The sequence below is a fragment of the Hippoglossus stenolepis genome, chromosome 7 (assembly GCF_022539355.2).
Source record: "Hippoglossus stenolepis isolate QCI-W04-F060 chromosome 7, HSTE1.2, whole genome shotgun sequence".
In the NCBI taxonomy this organism is placed as follows: Eukaryota; Metazoa; Chordata; class Actinopteri; order Pleuronectiformes; family Pleuronectidae; genus Hippoglossus; species Hippoglossus stenolepis.
In genome coordinates, this window is record NC_061489.1 from 24,993,910 (window position 1) to 25,019,300 (window position 25,391).

The window sequence follows — 25,391 nt, forward strand, 5'->3', positions numbered from 1 at the left end:
CAGAGCTCTTGTTGACTGAAGTCTCTTCGGGAAAGGCCGCACCACGCTGATGCAGAGATAATAACAACACTGGCGGTGATAGTGACCGTGGGTGAGCGGCCGGGCAGAGTAAATAGGAGACGAATTCAAATAAACCTCACAGCATCTCCTCTGGTGGGTTCTGAGAGACATCAGGCAACCTCAGCAGCGACGCCCCCCCACCACCAGCCTCCCTGTAGGTGACTGGGATCAGCTTGTATACACAGAGGCCACATTGTTCTACAGTACGCTGGGATGTAAAACACTCATGAGCCCTGACATGAATCTGTCTTCCTGATTTTCTTTTTGGGGGAGGGTGGTGGTGGTGGTGCTGGGCGAGTTTGCGTTCCCCCATCTTTTTTTTTTTCCACCAGTGCTGTTTTTGGATGTTTTCCAGACGACTGCTGGACTTCATCGAAGCGGCAGAGGAGCTTATGATGTGTTTAAGGATTAATTGCAATGTATATATCCTAAGTGCCAACATTGCATTTGACATCAACCCCTCGAAAGAAATACAACGTGTGTTTTATTCCCGTGGATGCAAATGGTTGTTGTTTCAGTTCCCAATGACGTGACATGAAAAACACAAAGAGCATCACAGAGCCGTGCAGCAAAGCAATCATGAGTGTGTCTCGTAAAAATCACCAAGAAGCTCATACTGGAACAATGTGATCGTCACGCAGACATAATGCGTTTCACAGATCTGCGAACTCGACTTATTCAACTTATTAAACGAGTCAAACACGGTTAGCTCTCCGCTGAATCCACACGTGTCATCAAAAACATAATTCCCATTAAGATGGTTTCCGTGTTGACTCAAGAGTTTCCTCGGTGTTTATAAAAAGGATGTGGCAGTGGAGCTGTGATTGACTTTCCTCGAAACAGAAAGTTCCTCTGAAAAAATAATCCTCACCGAGGGCTTGTTTATAGAAGGATTGATTATTCTGAGCCTCGGAGTGATCGGGCGGCAGGGACGTGTGCAGACATTTGGGGGGGGGGCAGGGGCTCAAGTGAGAAAAAGGAGCACCTCTCATAATTATTAAATATAGTAGCACATCTGTGACTAATTTATTCTAATACCCTCACACTTGTTAAACACTCAACACTAGAAACTATGTTTTCTATGCTGCTAGTTTCTAGTTTATATAAAGAATAACTGACAGCACCAGGGAGAGCAACATAGTTAAGAAGGAATTTTTAAAAACTGCACTGATAATTTAACTTTTTACTTTATTTTTCGCTTATGACAATAAATCATTTGAATTCTTTCGGTGGCATTGAAACACATTTTCTTCACTTTTCTCTCCTCCGGTTTGCATCTGACTCCTCAACTGATTCTAAGTGTTTTCAGCCAGAAGCAAAGAGGCGAGTGAACTTCTTCCACCAGGACATCTTCTTCTTCTTCTTCTTCTTCTTCTTCTTCTTCTTCTTCTTCTTCTTCTCTGGTGCTCCAGGCAGCTCACTGGTGTGTTGGCAGCTCCCCTGTGGAGACTCAGGTGCTGGTGCAGCGCTCACCTCCTCCTCCAGAGGCTCCTGGCTGCTCGCTCCCACCTGCCTCTCTGATAGGAGCTGGGTCTTTGAGTGCCGGTCAACATCTGACTCTGTTTCAGACTTCAGCTTCTCTCTGGTTATATATTCATCATTTACGTGTTAGCAGTGATTAGCAGGTATCGTGTCTCTATACCTGGCTTGTTAGCTTAGCTCCTTAAGTCTGCGACCTCTGTCTTCCTGGAACGAAGCCTCGATCAGGGTCAAAGTCAACATCTCCTTCATTTAAAGCCACATGTGGCCTCGGTTTTCACACCTCCTGCATGTACGGTACATACACCCACATCCTCAGCTCCCACAAGACCCCTAGAGATACGTGTGTGTGTGTGTGTGTGTGTGTTTTACATGTGAGACAACAACCCCATCGCCCCGCTCCGAGGGGCACTGCCCGTTTCACATGTGCATCAAAGCAAGATAAGTGTTCTTTAATGCCGTGTGTACTGCAGCCAGCCGAGGCCTTTCAACGCACATGAAAGCCTCAACGATGAGCCGGAGCTGTTGGGAAATAGAGGGGAATGGTGCGTGTGTGTGTGTGTGTGTGTGTGTGTGTGTGTGTGTGTGTGTGTGTGTGTGTGTGTGTGTGTGTGTGTGTGTGTGTGTGTGTGTGAAGAAGACGATGTGACTCGTCTCCTCTTTGGAACGGCGCCTCTCCTCCTCAACTCTGTGGTTGCGCTCCAGCACTGAGGGGCTTGGATCGGCCGAGGCTCTGCTCGCCACCAGCTTGAGAACATTTACAGAAGTGTGTGATCGATGCTAAACAGACAACACGGTCACGAGAGGCGCTCTGGCTCGAGTGTCACCGCGCTGTCAGGCTCCACAGAGGCAGCACATCTGCTTCTAGGTCCCCGGTGTCACATTCTGCCGCTTCAGCAATTTCTGGCTTTTTGTTTTGTTTTCTAATTCGAGGAGATGCTGCTGACTTAAGTGCCGGTTGAGTCACAGAGTTTTTGGCAACAGGCAGAACCGTCGCTCCTCCGGGAGGCAGAGGATTCTCTCAGCTGGTCCCCCCCCGAAGTTTCTTTCACTTTGACGCGGCAGATGTCGATACTGGTTCTAATGACTTTGGTTTTAATGACTTTGGTGACTCACACACACTGTTTGCTAAAGTGGACCCAGTAGATAAACTGCACCAGGCAGGATTCACTTCAGCTCTGACTTTACAACCGTGTTTCATCTTGCTCCTTTGTTGCAGGAAAAAGCTTAAACTCTTTTAATTTTAAGAGAGTTTTCACACCTGAGAGTCTGAACCAAGCTTTGTGTGTTTTGAACGTTTGATGTGGTTCGTTTTGGTTTCACATTATATGACATACGTCCGTCCTGTCGTCACCTACGTGGGCTGCGTCTACTTGACATTGATTGGTTTGTATCATCAGCATCAACACCTTTAGGCTCAGTACTCCACAGTACCACAGTACTACAGTACTCCACAGTACTCCACAGTACTACAGTACTCCACAGTACTTCAAATGCACCGAATGAACGTCCTTGTGGTTCAACCATTATATCGTCGGAGGTGAAGACTGCAGCTGCTTCCTCTTTTGTTTCTTCTTCTGTTGTTTAATTCTGTCTCTACTTCCTGTGATTGAGCCCAAAGTTCGAAAACAATCCACAAAAGTGCTTTTACTCTGCAAACGAGCCGAAACATGGTTCCTTTGCGTGAGAAGGCGTCCACACGGAACCTGGCAGCAGCCGCTCCACTGGAGGCTGAGCCAAGCCTGAAGGCCGAGGCCGGGCTCCTTCTTCAATTTGCAGCATTACTTCCCTGAGAGTCTCTTTCATGTTCAAGTGAAACTGGTCCTGAAACTGAAATATCTCGAATCCGATCGATATGAAATCTAATTGAATCACATCGGAAAAACAAATCAAATTGGGACGTTGTGAATCGGAGCTAAATGAATTTGTTGTGATACTCGAAAGTTCATTCTCAACCTTAGGAAACTATTTTGACTCAAGCTCCATTTACCTGCATGTTCAGGAGATTTGGACAATATCGCTCAGGCTTCATCAAAAGTTCAAGTGTAAATGGAAACTACGTTAGAAATAAATACTTTTAATTTGAAGATCTGCAGGGGGATTAAGTCTCGGAATTCCCCCGTCACAATCTTCATCTCCCTGCACCTTGGTTTGGTAGTTCTGGATCAGTTTAGTAACTTTACTGGCACATTCACTTCTGTAAACACACACAGCTGCACTGTGTAATTAAATATTTAGATTCATTTATTATTTATTTGAACCTATTTCTGCACATTCAGCCTCGTCCTCCCATCATATCGATTGTCTCTGTCGTTTCTGCTCTTGAATCTTTTTAGCATCAGGTTCTTGTCTCTTCTTCTGTGTAATTTTGTCTTGAAAACTGAAGATTAGTTATTATTATTATATCCTAGGATACGACTGGGGTCTGACTCAGCGTTTCCTCCTGCAGTGCTGCACACACACGACATAAAGATCTAACGTTTCATATCACGAGCTTCATGGTCGCGTCCATGTCGATTTCGCCTTCGTTTTAAGTTTGTAAATCGAGCGTCTGCTGCCTCTTTAACTCCGCTCTCTGTTGGACCACAGCTCCAGGATCCAGGGAGCAGTGGACGTGAGGGGGTCTGCTGCGAATCACTCATGATCTGTGGCTTACAGATTTTTAAAAAAAAATGCTGCATAAATGATGGTCAACGAGCAAATCGCACAGTCAGGGTCCAAACCTCAAGAGCAGAAAATAACACAACACACACAGACGACTCCATGTGGCCGAACATGTCGACTGTGGGCGGAACTGTTTACTGTTCCTCGTCCTCACAAACACTTTAGAGGCTCCGACTGCGGCTTAATGGAAAGAAATAAGAAAATGTATTTCTGAACGCTGTATAAAACTTAAGCAATTATCGTCTGAAGCTTGAAGATGCATGGCTGTGCCTCAGAGTTTAACTTTATTTGCACAGCACTTTTCATACAAGCAAGTAAGACAAAGTGCTTTATGGAATAAAACACACGTTTATACAAGTCTGTTTTTAAACTAAACCATCTTCACCATCTTCAGTGGCAACGCTCAGAGCAAAACAATTACAGGAACTGAGGAAACACTTTTGTAAATCAGATACATTCGCTATGAGGAAAAACCAGAGAACTGTTTGTAGATAAAGATAAAATGACAAAGATAAAATAATATATTACCAAGAGAGAAGAAGAAGTACAAAAGAAACTAGGGCTACGTCATAGCACTAACCTTGCCCGAGCTCATGCATTTTTAATCCTTACAATTTCAAGAGGGCCTCCCACCGTCGGGCCCTAATAACAAAAAGATCAAACAATAAAGATAAACTAAAGAAAGTAGAGAAGATGTTCTGAAGGAATAAAAGTAAGATACTGGAATGGAAAACAGTCCAGAAAATAAAAAAGAACAAAAGGAAAAACACTGTAAAAATCCTGATTATCTTTATCTAAAATATCTTAATTATGATTATCCAGGTCTTTGGTCGAGGAAGTAGATTATTTACTTTCTCTTCTGCAGCTTGACTCAACATCTTGATTGTTTTCTATAGGAAATTAAACTGAATGCTTCATTTTTTCAATTTTTATCCACAACAAATAAGATTCACGCTGTTGATTCACCAGCACGTCTTCACCTTTAAGTCGAGTTGTGCGTCCTACGTTTCATTTGGCCCCAGGTCCTGATGGGATTGTCTGGGACTGACTCTGGAGCTGTGTGGTCAGAACAGTAGCGTTTCTTTTATTGTGCTGAGTTAGAGAGATGATTTACTGAGAGCTGAAAACAATGCTGGTCCTGATGCCAGGATCTTACTTCAGCAAAAACAAACATGCACGATGCAGCAGCGGGTTGTTCCGCGCTGCTCCGTCCAAACCACAATCACAAGCCATCAGCAGAGGAGCAGGGGGGGGGGGGGTGGTTTATTTTTCTGTGCAGTTTTGTTGTACAGGGAAACTTCGGCCTCAAATTTATAAAATATCCCAACCGCTCGACTGAGATGTCGCTCACACTGTAACGAGGAATTTTGTTTTATTCGTGCACATATTGTGGAAAAAGACGAGAGTTTCCGTCGTCTCAGTGTTTCCTGAATCAGACGAGTCGACGAGGGGCTTTCGTCTGAACATGTTTCATTATCAGGATTAAGCAAAAACTAATGATGAAATAAACATTCAGGTGTGTTTAGGGGAATGATATCTATCATAACTGGATGTACCTGGAATCACCACTGGAATCACAGTGTTAATACTTTATTGTAATCCGTCTTGTGGATGGTACACACACTTGTATCTTTTGTGTACCACGCTGAGTTTCCCTGCAGGGATGAAGCTGTGAGGATCAGAAACGAGCAGCAGCAGCAGCAGCAGCAGCAGAGAACAGGGATTCAGCAGCTCGTTAAAGGTTCCCCGGAGATTTTCATTGTAAACAAACAAGTTGTCAGCGTTTCCCACCGAACCAACCGCACCGCGTGCCTCCTCCAGGCGGAACTCACGTGTGTCACATGTGTTTCACACCTGAGGAAACGCTCTTTAACCTGCGTCCTTTACGTTTCCCAGCGTCCTCTTCAGCTTTCTGATGAATTATTGATGAATCGCTGCCCTCCAACCTGGGCAGGTTTTAGAAACATGCATCACACATGGATACAACGGACTGTGTTTGTATTGCAAAACTTTAAGTTAAGTTCCTCTGCTCTCACACATCATTCACAAATGGACAAAACAGCCATCAGGGGGAATTTAGATGAATTCATTGCCAAAGGACACTTCAGCACGGATCCACGGATGCCAAAAGCCGGGACTACAACCTTTAACTTTTACAGAATAGGACCCAAGGAGGATTTTTTGGAAGAGAGATTCGTCAAACATCTCTTTGCTTCACGTTGCTTCACATGAAGGCGAAGTCAGAATTAAACAACGAGGACATGTGCAGCAAACGGATGATTTACAACGCACACATGCTCGCAAACTCAAAAGCCAAGTCCTTTGAGTTATAACATCTGAGACAGTTTACAAACCTGAACTCGAACTGCTTGTAAACGGTGTGATGTCTAAACCCGGAGCCCACACCTTCACGCACGGATCTTCTTTTTCCAGCTTCCTGCCAGACCCGGGGTCGACTCTACCTCTAACTCTGCATGTGGTATATTTCTGTACTTGGTCATTTGTGTGTTTTGAAGTTGTGTGGATGATGCTCCTTTCTGAACGGGGCGCTGCTCTGCGCTTTTATTTTGAAGCACAGGAACAGCTGCACCACATGTAATTACCACATACTTCTCTGCAGCCTGCTGTTGTGATGTTTATGAAACCCGAGTGTTTCTGCCTGTGTGTGTGTGTGTGTGTGTGTGAAGCACGAACATAAACTCTCACACTCGCAGGTGTTTACACATGCACACACACACAGTGCACGGCTGATATACACAAAAACAGCTGTAACTGCTCCTTTTGACCTTCCTGTTGCTCCTCATGTGCCGGTTTCCACACTGTAACTCGGGATGATTATTAGTTGTGATGCCTGTAGGAAACGGCAAAAGGCTAAATGTCACTATCCACAACACAGGCGTGGATAATCGCTTTCCTTAATTTTAAAATTGGCCGCTCTGGGTGACTTGGGAAATGGCAGAGTTTGTTTTTGCGATGGAGCTGTGCCCGTTGCGATGCTACAGAACTGTACAGATTGAATTTATCTGCCTCGCCAAACTGGAAATCTGGGAAAGAGAACGCAGCAGCATGCGAGAGGACGGCTCATTAAAAGCATTACCACACTGCGGCGCTCCCTCGTTGACACATGACAGCCATTTAGCCGCAGCCCAATCACAGATTCCCAGTTTTTTTGCAAACACCTGGTGGAATTTGCGTAGCTGAATGGTTTGCAATAGCCTTTCACGCCGCTGACAGCCTCACATGTAGACGCGGTGGGAAACAAAAGTCACGTACAAACAAATGGCACTTTTCAAGGCTGCAGGAATGCGCACACACTTGGCAGCTTATGGGAGCACATTAATTTTCACGGGAAGGAAGAAGAAAGAGGAGCGCTCATTGCCTCGTGTTCCCTCCTTTGCTCATTGGCTACTTCAGTCGCCCGGTTCCCTTTGGATTTTCCCATGCCCCGCTATCTTTTCTCAAGTCTTAATCTTTTCATTCTGTCAGGGCCGCTCTCGGCAGCCTCCGCACTATTTCCAAAGGTCTGGGCTTCATGCTAATTGTCTCTCAATGGCACGGTTACCTCCCACCTACATAATGCACCTTGTTTCCTCCACTCAGTCTGGGCTTCACCATTTTGGCTCATTCAAATTCAAAGGGGGGGAGAGAGGGTCCGCCAGAGCGATGCCTCGGGGTAAAGCAAAGCAAAGCAGCGCTACCTTTAAAACCGAAAAGGATTTGTTCTCCCTGTCTTCGGGAGGAGGAATTTCTGCGGGTGGGCCGACCGGTGGGACGATTTGAAGGATGAGTTGCATGTAATTATCGTTGTGTTTGACGAAACTTCATCCGTCAACTTGCACGTCCCCTCTCCGCACCAGCATCTCCCTCGCACTTCATTATGTCACGCAGCAGCGCTACCGAATCCTGCGCGTTATATATTTTCAGTTCTGCAGCATCTGCCAGCGATTTGATCCGTAGTCCTCAGAGTGAAAAAGGCAAAAAAGGAGGTGAAGGTTATGAAAATCACCGTCATGAGTTGATTGCCGAGTCCTTAACGCGGGTTAAACGAGCGCTGTTGTGCAGAGACTCACGTGCTTTGAGCTAATTGTGTCCACGTAGACCCCAAATTGGCAGCTTCTCTTTGACTGGGGAGATCTCACCACTCAGGACTGAGACGACCGCCATGCACCATTAACATCTATTCAGAGCTTTGATCATCTCTGAGTGGGAGAGCGGCGAAGGAACACAGGGGGAAGAAGTAGGAGAAAGAGAATCATCAACAATTCAAATGCGCCCAATTATTGGACCATATAAAGGTCTAATTAGCATAAATTGCTTCCACATTGTTGCTATTTTTACATCGTTTCTTTTTTCCCGTCTCGTGGATGTTTCTTCGCTGTGTGGCGCGTTCAGGCTTCTGCATAACTTATGATGGATATGCTTAATTTCATAGTGAAATTGCTTTGCTAATTAAAACTGGTGCATAAATATTTGCTTTCTTCATGTGTGTTTTTATTTGGATGCGGAAAAAAAGCCTTTTTGCGTTACCTCACAAATGAGCCGATCCCGATATCACCACGGCAACGTTTAAATCCATATCACAAAACCGTCAGTGCAGCGTCTGCAACGTCTCTAACTAATGATTCTGAGTTTACCTCTGATGTCACGATCGTCAGGGTCAGACATAATTTACCCGTGAAACATTTCTTTTGATTCATAGTCGCCAATTAAATCAAAGCAGGATTTGATTTTTGCTTTTTCTAAAGTTAGGAACAGAGGGAGGGGAAGTATCCGAGCTCTGAGGCCAGCATTAGTTTCACACGTCTGCCTGAAAGGTTTTGTTTTTCAGTCTTCCTGCGTTGGGGAGCTCATAAAGGACAGACTGTCTGGTTTGTGTTATGAAGTCACTGCCGAGCGCAGGAACAAGGAGGCGAGGATCAGGATGGATCACGGCTCTTTCCCAGCGTCTCCTGAAAACATTGTTTTTCATCAGACAAACCAGGATCTCCAGAAATGGAAACAATATCCCTCCGCTCCTTTCCTCCATTAACCCTCAACGGAGGCTTTGACTGCGTCTGTTCGGTCTAAGAAGCCGTTGAATTGAACTGCAATCAAACCTGCACCAATCGGTTACACTGTCATTTCCCCCGGCCAGCGGACCATGATTATAATGAGGTTTAAAGATGGCGTTCCCACGCAACATGAAAACGACCTTTATTTCTCCGCTGCCTCGGGGTTAAAAATCCCAACACTGATACTCGCTGTCTTTTCCCACGCACTTTCAACACGTCGGGCCGGAGGTCGGTCCTGCCGCTTGACTTCGAGACATCTTTTGTTCTCCTGCGGGTTTTAGTTTAGCTTTTATTACACGCTCCGATTCATCTAATTCCAGTTTAGAATTGCCAGGCTCAGTCTTATTGAAGGTTACAATAATAAGCCATAACTTCTCTTTAGTTTTAATGTTTCCCCTTGGTCACTGCTGATGTCATTTGCTCGTTAAAGTGCCAAAAATGACTTAATTGTTATTTCCATCCCAGTTGCGGAGGGAAAGCACACTGATTTCCAATAAGTGTCCTGATAGATTAGTGCGTGCGGCTGCGTCGGGCGCTGCAGGTCGTGCGGTTTGGTTTTGTCTAGATGTCTGGAGGATCTGTTCTGGCATGAGTGAGGAGGAATAAGAAAAATGAGAAATTATTTTTTTTTTAAACTAAAACGCGAGTTCTGATACTAAATAAACTTTAAAACTGGAGAATCTGTGTCTCAGGCTTCTGTTCATACAATAGAAAAATCAAAGACGGCTGTGACAGTTTTACTCTCGGATGGAAAGTATTACTTTCATAAAAAAAATGAAAATGGCAGTTTTCCTTTTAAATGGAACAAATCTGACAGTTTCTTAGACTTTAGAGCTGCGTATATCAATTTTTTTTATTATAAATATTTCAAATGCTTATATATATTGTGAAATGGAAACTTCATGATAAAAGCACAGAGATGGAACAACAGCAAACTGCAGCTTCATTCAGCTTTACAGAGCGTTGGAGCCAAAATGGACGACCTGTCACCCTCTGGAGTTCATAAACCCCGCCTCCTCCATGTTAGCAGAGAGGACATCGACACAACTAAAGATTGATTTCTGTCATTTATATGTTTACGTGTTCATGTGTCTGATAAGTTTGGTATTTATTAGTTGTTTGGTGCTATAAAAAGAGATTAATGCTGTTTTTGAGTTAGAGAAATTGTTTGTCCGTTAAATATGAGCCAGCAGTCGCTACGAACCTGCTACGGTTCTGTCGGACGTTTCTTCCTGATAAAGTTAAAGCGAGTTTCTCTCCCTCTATGAACTGTTGAGTTTCTCTCTATAACATCGCAGGGTCTTGACCTCCCTGTGTAAAGGGCCTTAAGTTGAGCTGCTGCTCAGACAAGCTGAATTGAAACCCTGAACGGGACCTGTTGACGTTTTACAAGGGGGTTACGTGCAGGGACTGTTTCTTGGACGACACACTTCCTCGTTGCTCTATTTTCCAGTAATGTCACGACTCAGTTCTCCCCACAGAGAAATTCTATCACTCTCCAGATACAGACTCTACTGACTTCTTCTTCTTCTGTCCGGGCTGCGTGTCCAGCGTCTGCTACGTGCATTAGCACGTTGCTATTTGCTGCAGTCAGTGTGTGTTGCACTATTACACTGAATTATCTATTCTGCTCCCAACGAATATGTTCTAGTTATTTATCTATTTATCTTATCATATTCTATCTTATCTTATCTTATATTCTATCTTATCTTACCTTATACTATCTTATCCTATGTTATCTCTTCTTATCTTATCATATTCTGTCTTATCTTATCTTATATTCTATCTTATCTTACCTTATACTATCTTATCCTATGTTATCTCTTCTTATCTTATCATATTCTATCTTATCTTATCTTATATTCTATCATATCTTAACTTATCTTATCATATTATCATATATTATCTTATATTCTATCTTATCTTATCTTATCTTATCTTATTCTATCTTATCCATGTTATCTCTTCTTATCTTATCATCTTCTGTCATATCTTATCTTATATTCTATCTTATCTTATCTTATTCTATCTTATCTCTTCTTATCTTAATATCTTTATCTTATCTTATCTTATCTTATATTCTATCTTATCTTATCTTATCTTATCTTATCTTATCTATGTTATCTCTTCTTATCTTATCATATTCTATCTTATCTATTCTTATCATTTTCATCTTATCTTATCTTTATCTTATCTTATTCTATCTTATCCTATGTTATCTCTTCTTATCTTATCATATTCTATCTTATCTTATCTAATCTGTGGATTAGGATATATGAGAATATAACGACTGTAAGTGTAGAAAACATCAAATAAATAAGAATAAGATAAAATGAGAAAATATAAAATATATAAGACTTAAAATGTTTGTGTTTGAGCAGCGATTAAAACCAAAACCCTTAAAGAACCCTTAAAGAACCCTTAAAGAACCCGTCTTCTTCACAGTGTGTGATGGAAAAAAAATGTCAGTAAGTTGTCTCTGTCGGCCCCGAGAGGCTGAAGTCAGCGCAAGTGCGAGTTCAACCGTGAGGTGGATTGTGTCTCCGTCTAGGACACTGAATCCAGACCACCTCTCCGTGTTGATCAGTCAGAGAAAACCAAACACGCCCCCCCCCCGTCTCATCAGCCACCATGAAATCATGCATGCAAAGAGGAGAAAAGAAAGAGATTTTTCAACTCCGTGCAGATGCCGAAGTTCAGCCCCGCTTTTCCAAAAGCTCCCATCATGGCTGACCCGCCACTGAACCTCCCCGCTCTGTCTCGCAGCCGCTGCCAATGTAAGCAGATGCCTCGTCGGGGTTCGCTTTCAGTCTCTTATTTATGCATGGGCTGATAATGCTATCCTGCATGTGATACGTCAGGAGAGAGAGAGAGAGAGAGGAGTCAATAACTAATGGAATTCATGCTAAACAAGCACTCCTCTTCCCTCTTACTTTACCACCCGGGTTTTTCCGCTGATACCGCTCACCTCTGCCGAGCGTCGACTCGCGGCCCACACAGTTTGCCACGACAGCTTTAGCTCAATTACTGCAGGCCCTGCTGGATTGAGCTCTTTATATCTCCAGCTGGGAAAGCTCACTCCTCTAAACTCCGGGAGTGAGGGAAGCTTTTGGAAAGATCTATAAAATGGCATCCAGAATAAAAAATCCCCCGGTTGACGCTGCCGCCCCCCCTCCCTCCCTCGCTCCATAATGCAGGGTTTTACAGTTTGAAAGGAGGCATCAGTCTCTTGTAAGTCCTGCAACTGGATACCTCTCATCCGCTGAAGTGCAGCAAGCCATAAATCAAAAGTTGTGCTTCGGAGCAATCAGAGGAATACGTCCAGAGTTTGAGGATCATCGCAGGGATTCAGAGGAAGAATAAACAAAATCAGGACACGGGATACGGAGCGAGTGAGAGCGACCCAGAGTTTAACACGTGAAATATCTGATGAGCTCGGAGATGTTTGCTCCAAAACACCGTGTCCAGCATCTCGTGTTTGGATCTCATAACGTATTTCATCAGCAATAGAATAAACTGGATTCGATAGCACAAGTGATGTGGAAATAAAAGTTTGACTGATTATCTTTCTTCATATGCAGGCGAGTTTTTTCCGATACCGGTGCAAAAATCAATACTTTTAAAGTGTCAGAATTTATACTTTTTTTACTTTTCTGATTTTGTTCCCCAAACCCAATTCATATGACATCAAATCTGTTTCATTATATACTTAAACAGTCTATAGACATTATATTTTTTAGTTTATAGTCTGTCAAATGTATTAAATGTAGAAGTATATGTAATTGGAGGCTTTTATATGTGAAGTTTTATGTGCTACTTGTATTTCATGCGGCACTCTCTCGTTTAATTCAATAACTTTTATGATATTTTCTGAATAAAAAATGTTTTGTTTATTCAATAGAGAAAATCACTCTGCTGCGATTCCACACCTTTTAAAAAAACCTGACGCCTCCAAATAAAACAACTTTCCTCTCCTGCTCAATTCTGGTGCATCCACTTTAAATGGCACAATGACAATAAGTACAGTGGGGTCCAAAGTCTGAGACCACTTAAACGGGCTCAGACTTTTGGACCAGCACATAAAACCAGTACATAAAAGTGGATTTTATCTCATAAACCGAAGACGATTTATCTTGCTTTTTCTGCAGAATTTATCCAGAATCTCCTGTGGGGTCAGCGCGATGTCACGACCAAAACACTCTCAGAGCAACACTGCTCTCATGTTGCTTGTATTTTTCCCCAGTAATGGAAATATTTGACAGTTCTTAACTTTTTTTTTTTTTTTTTACTGGAACTTTGGCTTCTTCAATGGCAAGAAAAAGAAAAGTTTCCCCAAATAGCAGAAAAGCTGGCCCCCGAAAGTTCGAGCCGTTGAAAGAACTATAATAGTAGGAACAAAAAAAGAGGTTAAGTTCGCTTACAGGTGTGATTTCTGACAATCTGTGCAGAGGCAGGTGTGCTGCAGTCGAGGTAATAAATCATAACGCTAGGAAAAGTTTGGAAACAGTCAAAATTTGAAAATTACATATGAGCGTTTACTGGCCCGTGTACTGCAGACGCATCGTACATGTGTGCACAGCTTAAGGTAATTTCGGTTATTAACGTCCAAAAAGCAAGACGCAGAACATTGTTTCTCTCGCAGCAGCTGAACACGTGCGTCCGGTGATTGATTTCAAATTACCTGCACAAGTGTGCAGCCACAGCAGCAGGTAACCTTATATCCCACTGCACAAAATGTATGTCAAACAGACTCATAAGTGCTGTGAGAATAGAGCGTAAGCGGCAGCATGTGAGAGTTCAGCGGGTCAGCTCAGGAGGCTTTTGCCTGAATATTTCCAGGCAATTAAATTCAGTGGTGAGACTCTTGTGAAGACCCTCCAAACTCCGCACCTGGTTCGTATTCCGTCCTCCCAATCTGCTTTCTTTGGACACTGCGTCTTCCTCTTATTTGATTTCAGTTCTTTGAGATATAAAATACATGCTGATGCTCAGAAACCGTCCACGGGGATGGCGAGGTGAGACGGAGAGACGGGCCTTGTGAGGCGCGTTGGGAAAAGACTTATGGAGATTTGGCAGCAAGGTATGGACGGTCACAGGAGACAGAAAGACCTACAGTCTGCACAGCAACAATTATGGGATCTATTAATGCTTTTCTTTGGTACCCACCACTCGAACAAGTCCAGCTTGGATCCAGTTCAGGTATTTTTACGAGGCGGTTCAAAGGACTCGTGGCACGGAGTTTTTCTTCACACGGTTCCTGTCTCTGCTGAGAGGTGTCGGCGACCTTACAGACGCAGAAACACACACACGAGCTTGAATATTCATCCGTGCCACAGTCAGGATGGTCCACGTTTAGGTTTTTACTGCATCCCAAGTGGAGGTGGCGGGGAGGTTAACAGATAGCAGTAAATTCCTGCGCTTCGTGCCATTATCTTGAGTGAGGGCACGTTTAACGCATCCTGAAAGGTTTACTGGTCCTCCAAAGGCCTCCCTGGCTGTAAGTATGGAAAGATACTCCTGCTGGCAAAAACAAAACGATTCATCAGAGACATCAAGATATTCAAGTAATCAAAGTTGGAGACTGTGGATGCTGTTGTCAGCGAAACTGCGTCTAGTTCTGCGGGACCAGAAAAAGCTGAATGGACCGTTTTTCTGCCACATTCGCCATCGATCCCAAAAAAATGGAGAAGACGTCAAACTGCATCAACCTCCAGTTCCCATCAAACCAACCTTGGTAAACTTCACTGTCCTCACAATGCAGGCTTAAAGTGGATGAGAAATACTTTTACTGGAATAATGGAGGAAGGACGTCAGCAGTAATGGCAGCTGTGCACATTCTCCGCCGGTCGCCAAGCCACCGGACCAGGGAGCGATCAGGAGAGGTCGGCTCATTGTTGGTTGACGTATCAGCTGTAACTTTCCAAACATGAGGCCTATGTTACAATAATGTTCTCAACAATAAATAGACTCAGCGTCTCTGGATGATGGCGTCACCAGTTTGTCATGATGCAAATCTGTGTGTGTGTGATTTTCATAAGGTTGTGAAAAGTGTAAAGTTACAGTTAAAGGATTTACTCAAATGAAATATTCCTAATATTTTATATGTGTAACAATATGGAAGAACAATATAAAATCACATTAAAAAAAATAAACAAATTGAATCAAATTTGTTTGTATATCTGTTTTAAATAAGAAATTACTTTTCGTTTAATCAAATCAAATCAAATATACGTTATTGTTCCCATGAGGAATTATTTCTTGGGCCAAGGTGCAACAACAGCTGCAGAACAGTACAAACAGTAAAAACAACTGTACTTCATATTTATATACAGTCTGCAAAATGTAAAATGTTAAGTTATATATTATATAAGATGAATTATTTATTCCCTTTACATGTTTGTGTATGTATATGAAGAGGGAGCGAGACCCTGGACCTTGGTTTATTTTATTTCCACGAAGATGCTGAATTCTACATCACATCTGTTTAAAAAAAGATTTTACAAAACAACAACTTGACACAGACAGAAAAGCTGAGGGCCGGGCGTGAGGTACCTGCACCCCCCGCCGTCACATGGCAGACTCTACCAGCTGCAGAGTGAATCCAACGCACCCTTTGGAGTGAGGCGGCCTGTTCAACCTGTCAGGGCCCAAACCCTGAACAGCTCACGTGCTGCTAATGATGCTAATGATGCTAATCAGCCTGTTTGTAGCTCTAAACACAGTCGTGTTGTTCCTGGACTTCACCTGAAAGCAGGAAACTCACCTCAGCTCAGAGGACATGGTCACTGATGCATGATGGGATGTTTGGGGCCTGGAGGATTTTACTGCTTTTCTTCTTCAAGGTCAGGAAGCTGCTGTTTTTAACTCGCTTGTTGTTCGATTGGTTTTAACAATGAAGCTGCTGCTGGTCAATGTGACTCATCACTGTGTGTTGTCTGGATGTGGCTCAGTTCACTTCCTCTTGAGGTTGATTCATTGATGGTAAATCATTAGAACTCATGTTGAAATGTCATGTTTTGGGTTAATTTGGTTGTGAAGCACATTCCATGGTTGTCTCCGTTGTGTTGTTGTGTTTTCTTGAGTCTGGATTTGTGTGTCATGGAGTTTTTGGGGGTGAAAAGTTTATTTTCTTCAACCTCTGTTGTGCTGAGCTTGATATTTACTCATCAGTGAATTGATATCATTGATATATCATCTAATTAATTAACAGTTTGTAAATTGGTGAAAAATCTGATTTGAAAAAAAAAACAAATTATCATGAATTTAAAGGGGAAAGTACGGAGTGAGATTTTGGTTTGAAAAATGAAATGACCTCATGGTTTGTTGTTTTCACGTTGATATATTGATGATTAACGAACTTTCCACCGTAGTTTCTTTTATGTATTTTTTTTTTTACATTAGCAGTTAGTTCAAAGCTTCTCTCTCCACGGTCGGAGACGGCAATTAAATCATCAGATTGAAATCGTGGGTTTGACCCGAGAGGCCTGATCCTCCACCTAGAGACGAGATGTTAAAAGACGTGCACAGTTTAGAGGTGGACCGCAGCTCTGATCCACAGATACGCGGTCCGGTAATTGAGGACACTTTGGCCGACACTCAGCCACTCGAGATGATTTACAGTGTCCTGATGTTTTTCCATAAACCAGGACCTTGGCGTCTGAGAACAAAAGGAGCCTGTGCTGCCGGTTCCCTCGGAACCAAGCTGAAAAGGAGCGAAGTCTGGAGTCTGAATCTGTAATCGACACTCATTGATGAGGTGCAGCGATGAAATGCTTCCTCTGTATTGAGCCTGACAGCGCTATGCTCAGCTGTGATATCCACAGCCGGGAGGTTTTTGTTTCCTATCCCCAACGCTTCCTGGTCGAGGACCTTTTGGCTGCTGGTTTGATTCTGAGTGGTTCGACATCGGTTTTTATCGACTTGAGAGAGCACTTTGTTCGCCGCGTCCAAGCAAGAACCCTCTTCACAAATCTGGTTAGCGGTGAGAGGCACTCCACCAAGAGAGCTCAGTGTGTATATGTGAGCTTTTCTTCTTCTTCTTCTCCTGCATCTGCCTGGAGTTTCAGGCGGGACACGAGAGGCAGGACATTAGAGAGCAGCCAGCAGGGCCCACGGTTTTCCTGGCACACAATCGCAGGAAGTGCTGCCACACTATAAATGGAAGCTGAAATAGTGGCAAAACACAGTCAGCGAGGCCTCTCTGCCACCGGCCAATGGGATTTATGTGCCTCTCTGCTCTTTTTCCAACTCCCAAACTGTGATAATGGAACTAAATAGGAAAAGAGAACCAGGAAAGTTGTACGTTAGAGCCAGTAGATCCTCAACCAACAGCTTTTGTAAGTGGATACTGACGGTGATAGTTTCAGATTGAAGCTGCCAAACCTCTGGATGATTTTGACCACAGAAAGAAAATCAAGTTCTGGGGATGCGCTGTTTTCTCCAGAATCTTTGCAGGGTGGAAAAGTTATTAATACCTTAATGATGATTTTTTCTTCAGGTGCGTTAACAGCCTCTCAAGGCTGAGCTTCGCTGCTGGCTTCGCGAACTGGCAGCAAAAAAAAAAACCATTAAAACAAAATCACATGAAGTAAAATCTCATCTGTGCTCCATCACGCTGGCGGTTGAATTTGCTGACATCTACTTTTGTCACTATTGGCTCGGCAGCGTCGGTGTAATCCCGAGTAATTTGTCTCAAACCACCGAATCTTAAGTAAAAAATCACATTTGCTACTGGTTTCTTGTTGCATTGATGCCCAGTTCACTCAGTCCAGAACACAAAGCTAAAAAAGAAACCGTTGAATGGTCATAAACTTATATTTTGGTTAAGGGAAAATAACCAAACTAGTAGAAAAACAGAAGGTTATACACTCAATAGGCTGTTTAATGGCTAAACGCTAACGCAGTCTAACCCAGGTAGATAAAATGGTTTGGCCCAATAACGGCTCGTATTCGGCAGGACAGAAGAAATGACTCTGTTGCCAGACTCGGTTCTAATGACGTCCCAGAATTGGCCCAAGTACACTGGTCTGGGTTCGGCAACTGAAGTTAACCGTCATTGTGCCAAGATGACCCCAGCAAGAAAAGAAAATAGACCCTAAGCTCGCCCGAGTCCGGCTGCCAACCTCTCACCGACACTGCCAGCGTTGGACCGCAATCGGCCCGACGTAACTGCCCGAACTGGCCCCGTTTAAACGGACCCGACTCCAAACTGGAACCCCCGGAGACCGGTTTTACCAGAACTGGCCTGAATATCAGCCAGTTTTTAAAAAGTGATGACTGATCCAGTTTTCTGCCAGAGTCGGTTAATCCTCCTCAAGGTTGTAATGTTCAGTTTGGGATTCAAGCGTATGAGCTTTTTGGTGAATGTGGTTTGTAGTTAATTTAATCAAATTCAAACGGCACCACGAAGTCCTTCAGGTGAATTAAACTAGTTCCTAAATCAGCAGCTGTTTCCTGCATCTGCCACTGATTTTAAATCCAAATGAGGTTGTGACATGTTTTTTTATTTCTGAAGCTTGAAGATGAACTTTACAGCCAAACTGGAGACCGGACCTACCAGCGTCCTCTTCAGGACAGGGGGGTGTACTACACGGTTATTGATGGGGGGTGCGTGCCAATTACTTGATAAACAAGATGATGAACGAGATCAGCCTCAGTCTCAATCTGTCAAAGTGACGGACAGCTTTCTGATTTCTTGATTGTGTCATGTGACTCCCTTCATCGTCCGAGCTCTCCCTCCTCAGCCTCAGCATCCACATGTATGATCTTTGTTCCCTTCAGGTTATAAACTCTCCCTACTTCTTTTATATAAACTGTATAACCTCTATTTGTTCCACTATTTGTTCACGTAAGGTGACGGGCTGTACTCAAACTGAACAGACTTCAAAACGGTTCAGTATTTATTTGATTTTAGAAGAATCAGACCGCTGGTTGTGTGAGAATGGAATAATACTAAACTGCTGCCTCAACACATGGTGCGAGGGTGAGTGTCTTTCATCCTATAAGACATTTCTCTCACGTTGTTCTGTCACATGACGAAGTAGAAATGTAAAAAAAAAGGATGGATACATGTTTTTTTTTATCTCATAGCGGGGGGGTCCAAAAAATTGAAAACCTCTTTATTGAAGGACTCATAATAACAAATGTTGTGTGCAGAACAAATTATTGCTGCAAAAGTATCAGCAAACCAAAGCTCCACAAAGTACAGCACATACACCAGGACAAGTATTTATCTCATAAAGAATAAAGTTTTCCAATTTAACAATTTCCCGAGCTTTTAAATGCAACTGATTTAAACATTGTATCGTTATCACAAATGCATTACAAGTGCGGGGATGTAGAGAATTGAACAATGATAAGCGGCATTTTTTAATCTAGATGTGCAGATACAGTTCAGTGGCAACATGAACTGATCTGTAGGAGAACGGGTCGAAGCAGCAGCTTTCAAACAGCAGACGCAGCCACACGCTGTGAAAACAAGGGACGACGCAGGTAATCGCTTTACCTGCAGCTGCGTCTTATACATGTCAGCGTCTCTGTTTTAGAATTCAGAGCTCATCACTTCTGGGAAACGCATTACATCCCTCACCTTGGAGAAGCCGACCCCCGCCCCCCTGTCCGGGGCCGTGTGGCTCTTTCCCTGGAGTCCACGAAAAACTTCACAACCTCCCCCCCGAATGTCAAGGGTAACCTTAGTGAGAAGAGCAGGCGGGAGAAAGAGGACGAGGGGAGTTTCTTCTTTTACCCCCCGAAGATCTCCGTCATGAGGTCGAGATACAGGGAGAATTCCTTAAATGTGTAAAAGCACCGCCGTCCATCTTTGTACATTTAAATCTAACATTTAATTTAAGCTGCAGAGTTTCCCTGGGACATAAAAAGCGAACCCGTTTTTAAGAGCCTGCGTTTTGGACGGCCATCTTTAAACCTCCATCGTGTGGATTAACCTCGCGGCCTCGGTGAACCCGCCGGCAGAGATAATAGATTGTTTACAGCCCAAATCTCTGGTTTCCAACTTGGATCTGTTCTTCACACCCAACTCAGTTTTCACATTCCTCGGTGATGGCTCCGCCTCGGGCTCTGTGTCACAATAAATCACCGTTACTTCCTGAAATTTCACGGGGTTTTTTATGATTCACTTCTCTCCCCTGTGAAGTTCGGAGCAGCACGTCTGTGCGATGCCGCGGCGTCGCTGCTCGCCAGAACCCCGCTCACTGTGGATTTCTTAAAGTGCTGCTCTTTGCATTCCTCCGCAGCAGAAGAATATTTTGTCAAGTTGAAGGATGACAACCGAGCAACTGTGCATTAGAGCTAAATCCTTCACTCAGGTTTTCTCACTTAAAGATGCTGGAGTCGGTTCTCGCGGGGGGGCTGCTCTGTGTCACGCAGTAAAAACAGTCGCTCCAGCTGCGCACATGTGGATTAAGATGTCGGCGTGACAGATAAGGTCAAAAGTAAACAGACGGACACAGGCCTCGCATTCTTCTGCTCCGTATTCAAACATCTATATATTACATTTCCTTTCTGAATTCTTAATTTGGGCAAAAATACGAAACCTTTTTATCACATGCTTTCCTCATGCTGTAACTCAGAGTGCGAGGTATCTGCACAACGATCTCCAGGCCGAAAAGCTGTGGCCGGTTTCTGGCTGTTGTAAATCTCATCAGTAGCCGAGAGTGGAGCCAAGGGCGGGTCTGGGTTAGTGGGTCAGTCTGCCAAAGAGCCGGCTCGGCTGACATGTCGGCTTGTCCTCACATAATGTTTGCACACGGGAACGCTAATGGTATCTAAAGACCTAAAGGAGAGCGTGAAATTGTGATAACATTACTCCAGTGACAGCGAGCGAAGAGAAAAACCCTTTGTGACGCCTGTTCTGTGTCATGAAGTCATCAGTCATCGGGCTCGAGCTGAAGCGGGAGGCCGCGACTGGTCCAGGGAAAGAAAAAGAAGCCAGAACCAGGAAGTGTCGTCTATTAATCTTTACTTCCTCCGACTTCTAAAAGGAAAAGATGGTGCTGGGAATAAAAGAAATCAAGTTCCCACACAAGTTTTTAATCTTCCCAGGCCTTTCGGGGATATTTTCCAGAAGTTCCCGACACTGTCACAAACTGTCAGAAACACACTCGACTCCATTTGTATTCCTCTTGTTCAGGGCTAATGATTTTGTAGGATGTGTTGGAACCATAGGTTTGAACACATTTGACTTATTATTATTCACATATATGTTCATTTGATGAAGAGTAAGAAGCAGCTTTGTAGAAAGTCAATAAACAGCTTTATGTGTTTACGTTAGTTTGCTGTTCAATATTTTAAATACTCTATTCGTTTTTAATTATGATTAGTAGATATTATTTTGCACCCTTGAAAGTAAGTTGATAGCAGGAAATGTTAATTGATGCTTTATTACTTTAAAGCTGTGGAAAAAGACTCAATAAAGTTAAAGTTTGGTGACATGAATCGTGCAGGTTTAGTTTGAGTGTGAATCTAAAATATGTCTGAAACCGTCTCTCGACCACTTTGTCCTCTTCAGTTTGCTGAGTGTGTGTTTGTGCCGGTGCTGGACAGCCGACCCTCAAAGGTTTCCATATTCTGAGCGCTGGTCAGTTTGCAGATGGTAAAACAAGTCGGTTGTCGAACCGTCTTCAACGCTGATCTACTTTCAACATATTCCGCAGATTCCCGTCTGAGCGGCTGCAGCACGAGTCACGGCCTGTTGTGTTTTATCGGCTGTGAAACTGTAATTTGTGCTGATCACTACAGATCATTACATGTTTAATTGGTCCGAACGTCCCATATAAAAAGTGACGGCTGCTCCGGGAGGATGATATCAACGTGCTGACGGAAGAATTTCACGCAGCCTTTTCCTCTAAAAACCAACATGTGGCGATGTGGAAATATGAAATTCCAATTTTCTACAGTGCGAAGACAGGACGTGTGGATAATGAAGCGTGGAAGGAGGAGTTTAGTTCATGTGCAAATCAAAACTTCAGTTTAAATTAGTGAACAACCGTTTTTTGACCCAAATTTCCAAAATCATAAAAACCAGAAATGAACCCATGAGAAATTGTGCCAACTTTTTTGTTTTTAGCTTGTCAGAGTAAAATCTTTTAAGTTCAGATTCCCCCTCGAGCATCTGGGATCAACACATCTTGATGCCATTCAACCCCCGAGCTGATTGGACATCGACACCCGAGCGTGACACCGTGATTGGTAACGTTTGCTAACGCGGCGCGAGGAATCTTGGACAGGTTGTGGAATGATAATCATCACGCCTGCTGCGACTCGCTCAGAGTAAACATTAGCTTAGCCGCTGGATGTTTCTGAGCGCGTGCACCTGTTTGCATGTCACAGGCTAATTCATAACTCTGAGAGCGCTGTGCGAGGAACACATTTCAGCCTTAAACGGCTCCATATGGACAAATACACTTGTTGAGGAGATTTCTGGTCGACTTCTTGCTCGCCGTGATAAATTAGCTCCATACCGCTCCGGCTGTAATAGGCTGTGGATCTAATTTGAGCCATAAATTTGCCTCACAACAGCTTGCACAGAGGATGGACATTCAACTGAGGACTTAATAACTTAATTACTGCGGCACCACATGCTGCTTTGTGCAGAGACATCTCCAGAGTTTTCACGGGGCCTCGTAAAGCTCGTGTTTAATCAGCTCGTGAGGCGACTTCAAAAAGCTTCCTGGGTTTCCTTCCATGTGTGAGCACTCTCCTCTGGTTCTGATGCAGCAGATGCACGTTGCTCGACCTGGGCCGGGCCTCGGGTAGAAGTTGATTGGCCTTCCTGTCGTTTCTTTTGTTTTATTTCCTGCCAAAACGTTTCTATCATAAAAGAAACTGAAATGGGGAGAAAATGTCACACTTTTCTTCACTTTGAGTCCAAATCTGTTCTGAATTCTCGCTGTTTTCCAGAGTGGGAAGAAAGTTTGACCGAGCTACAGACAAAGGCGTTAATCTGAATATCCTATCGGGCAAAATATCCAGTAAGGTGGCAAGTTAACGCCTGAAATCAGCAGCTGTCACAATCACCCACATCTCCACGGTTCCATGAAGAGCTCGAACAATTATTTAATTGACTAATCGACAAAGCATTAATCAATTAATATGATTTTCTACTTGTTTCTTTTTTATTTAAAAAATTAAGAGCTAAACTGATAATTTCAGACCTGAATCAGCAGATCTGAGCCTTTCACAGGTGTTTTGGTGTTTGTGTCTCCAATATGTTTACATTTATTTCCCGTAATAAACAATGCAGAAAAGACACACTTTTATATTTACATTAAAAAAAACTTTATTTTCTTAAATCAAGTTATATATTTGGTTGCATTTGTGTTTTATTATTATTTATAATAGAGTTTTTGTCGCCATAAGGGTTTGATAACCACATCTTATCCATATCATAACCAATTAAATATGTTATATTATACTAACCAATCATATCGGTTTTGAAAATGATTTACTCCCTATTATCAGCATCAGTTTCAGTTTTTCCACTTTATTTATCCACTAATCAGGAGATTTAGCAGGTTTATTGGTAATTAAAATAATAATCAGTTGAATTCCTGATGAAGAGCAGTAAGTTATATACTTTTCCAACTTCTTCTAACACCTCCTGCGTCATAACACGAGGCCACGAGACAAACGGTGAGAATCCAGCAGCTCCTAATTGTCGCAGATGACTGAGGTCGTCATGACGACGCTGTTCACTCCCCTCGGTCTCTTCAGGCCGATGAAAGGAAACACAAAGCGCCGTCTTCTCTCAGTAACTTTGAACTCTCCTCAAAAAAAACAAGTCTGACGCGTCGTGGTTCTCACACACGACAAACCCGGAGGTGAAGTTTGTGAATCGAGCTATAGATCGGGAACCTGAACCACCCCCCTCCCCGCCGCTCAATCACTCCACCCGGAAGAAAGCGCTAATTAGCTCAGATGTCCGGGCGAATACAAACCCTGATGCACCCCGGGAGACGTGTGTGGGGGGAAATAACATGTTGTTGTTCTTAAAGATCTGAGATAAAAGACGTGAAGAGTGTCGCATCCAATTAAGTGCATGAACAAGCCACCCCCCTCCTCTCAGTTAAATGAATTTACCTAAAGCTGTTTGTGGAATAAGAAAAACATTTCCCCTCCCGTGCTCGAAACAACAGCTGAGAATTATGAGCTCATAACACGTTTTGTGGCGGATCAGGGAATCCCCTCGGCCGCCGCGGCGCAGATGAAGCCATGCAGAAGCTCCAGTCCCCCCCCCAACGGGATCCGACGCAGCGGGGACCGGTCCGAAGTTGATTTTGATTGCACTGATCAAAAGAAGCACCGTGTCTGTATATTTTTTCGCCGGAGATCACGTGACTTCAAAGAGCAGCATTGCTAATCCCATTTGGATTATTTAATTAAGGACTCAGGAATATTAGAGACAAAACAAGACCCGGGCCGTCACATCTCGGAGTGACCTGCAGGGGAGGGGGGGTACAGTCCAAGCTCATCTCAGGAAATCACTCATCAGAGCAGATGAAACAAACTCTGTAGGTTGTTGGATCCAAACTTTTTTCACTGTGCGTAAAATGTTGCTGCTCAGTTTCAGGTTCTGGCAGCGACCGGCTCTTCCCATTTGCTTCGGTTCACTGCACAGGTTGGTCTTTGTTCGTTTAATTGTCATTCCAGGGAACATTCCCCAGCTTGGTTTAGATTGGTTCACGATGGCCAGGAAAAAAAAATATAGCGGAAAAATGGGGCAAGATATGATCGTAAAAACTGGGGCCGCAGCGTATTTGGTTTTAATTGTTGGATGTGGATGTGACCTCAAACTGGGCTAATTTTAGATCTGATCCCGAGGAGTTTCTGGGTGAAACATAGACAACAAGGATGAACTGTTTGTTTGTTTGTTTGTTTGTTTGTTGTCCTTAACTGATCCATCAGGGAATTTATCATGAATCTTGACTAAATAAAATCAGCATTTATCTCACTTCTTAAGAAACATCTCTATAAAAACAGCTTGTTTCATCTGTATTGTTATTATTTTAATCATAATGACAAGTGTTTGAGTTTCATATTGTTTGTTTTAAAGCACTTTTAAACAAAGTGCTGTGAACTGAACTGAATTAAAGGGGAACTTGGTGGAAGTAGAGTCTCTAC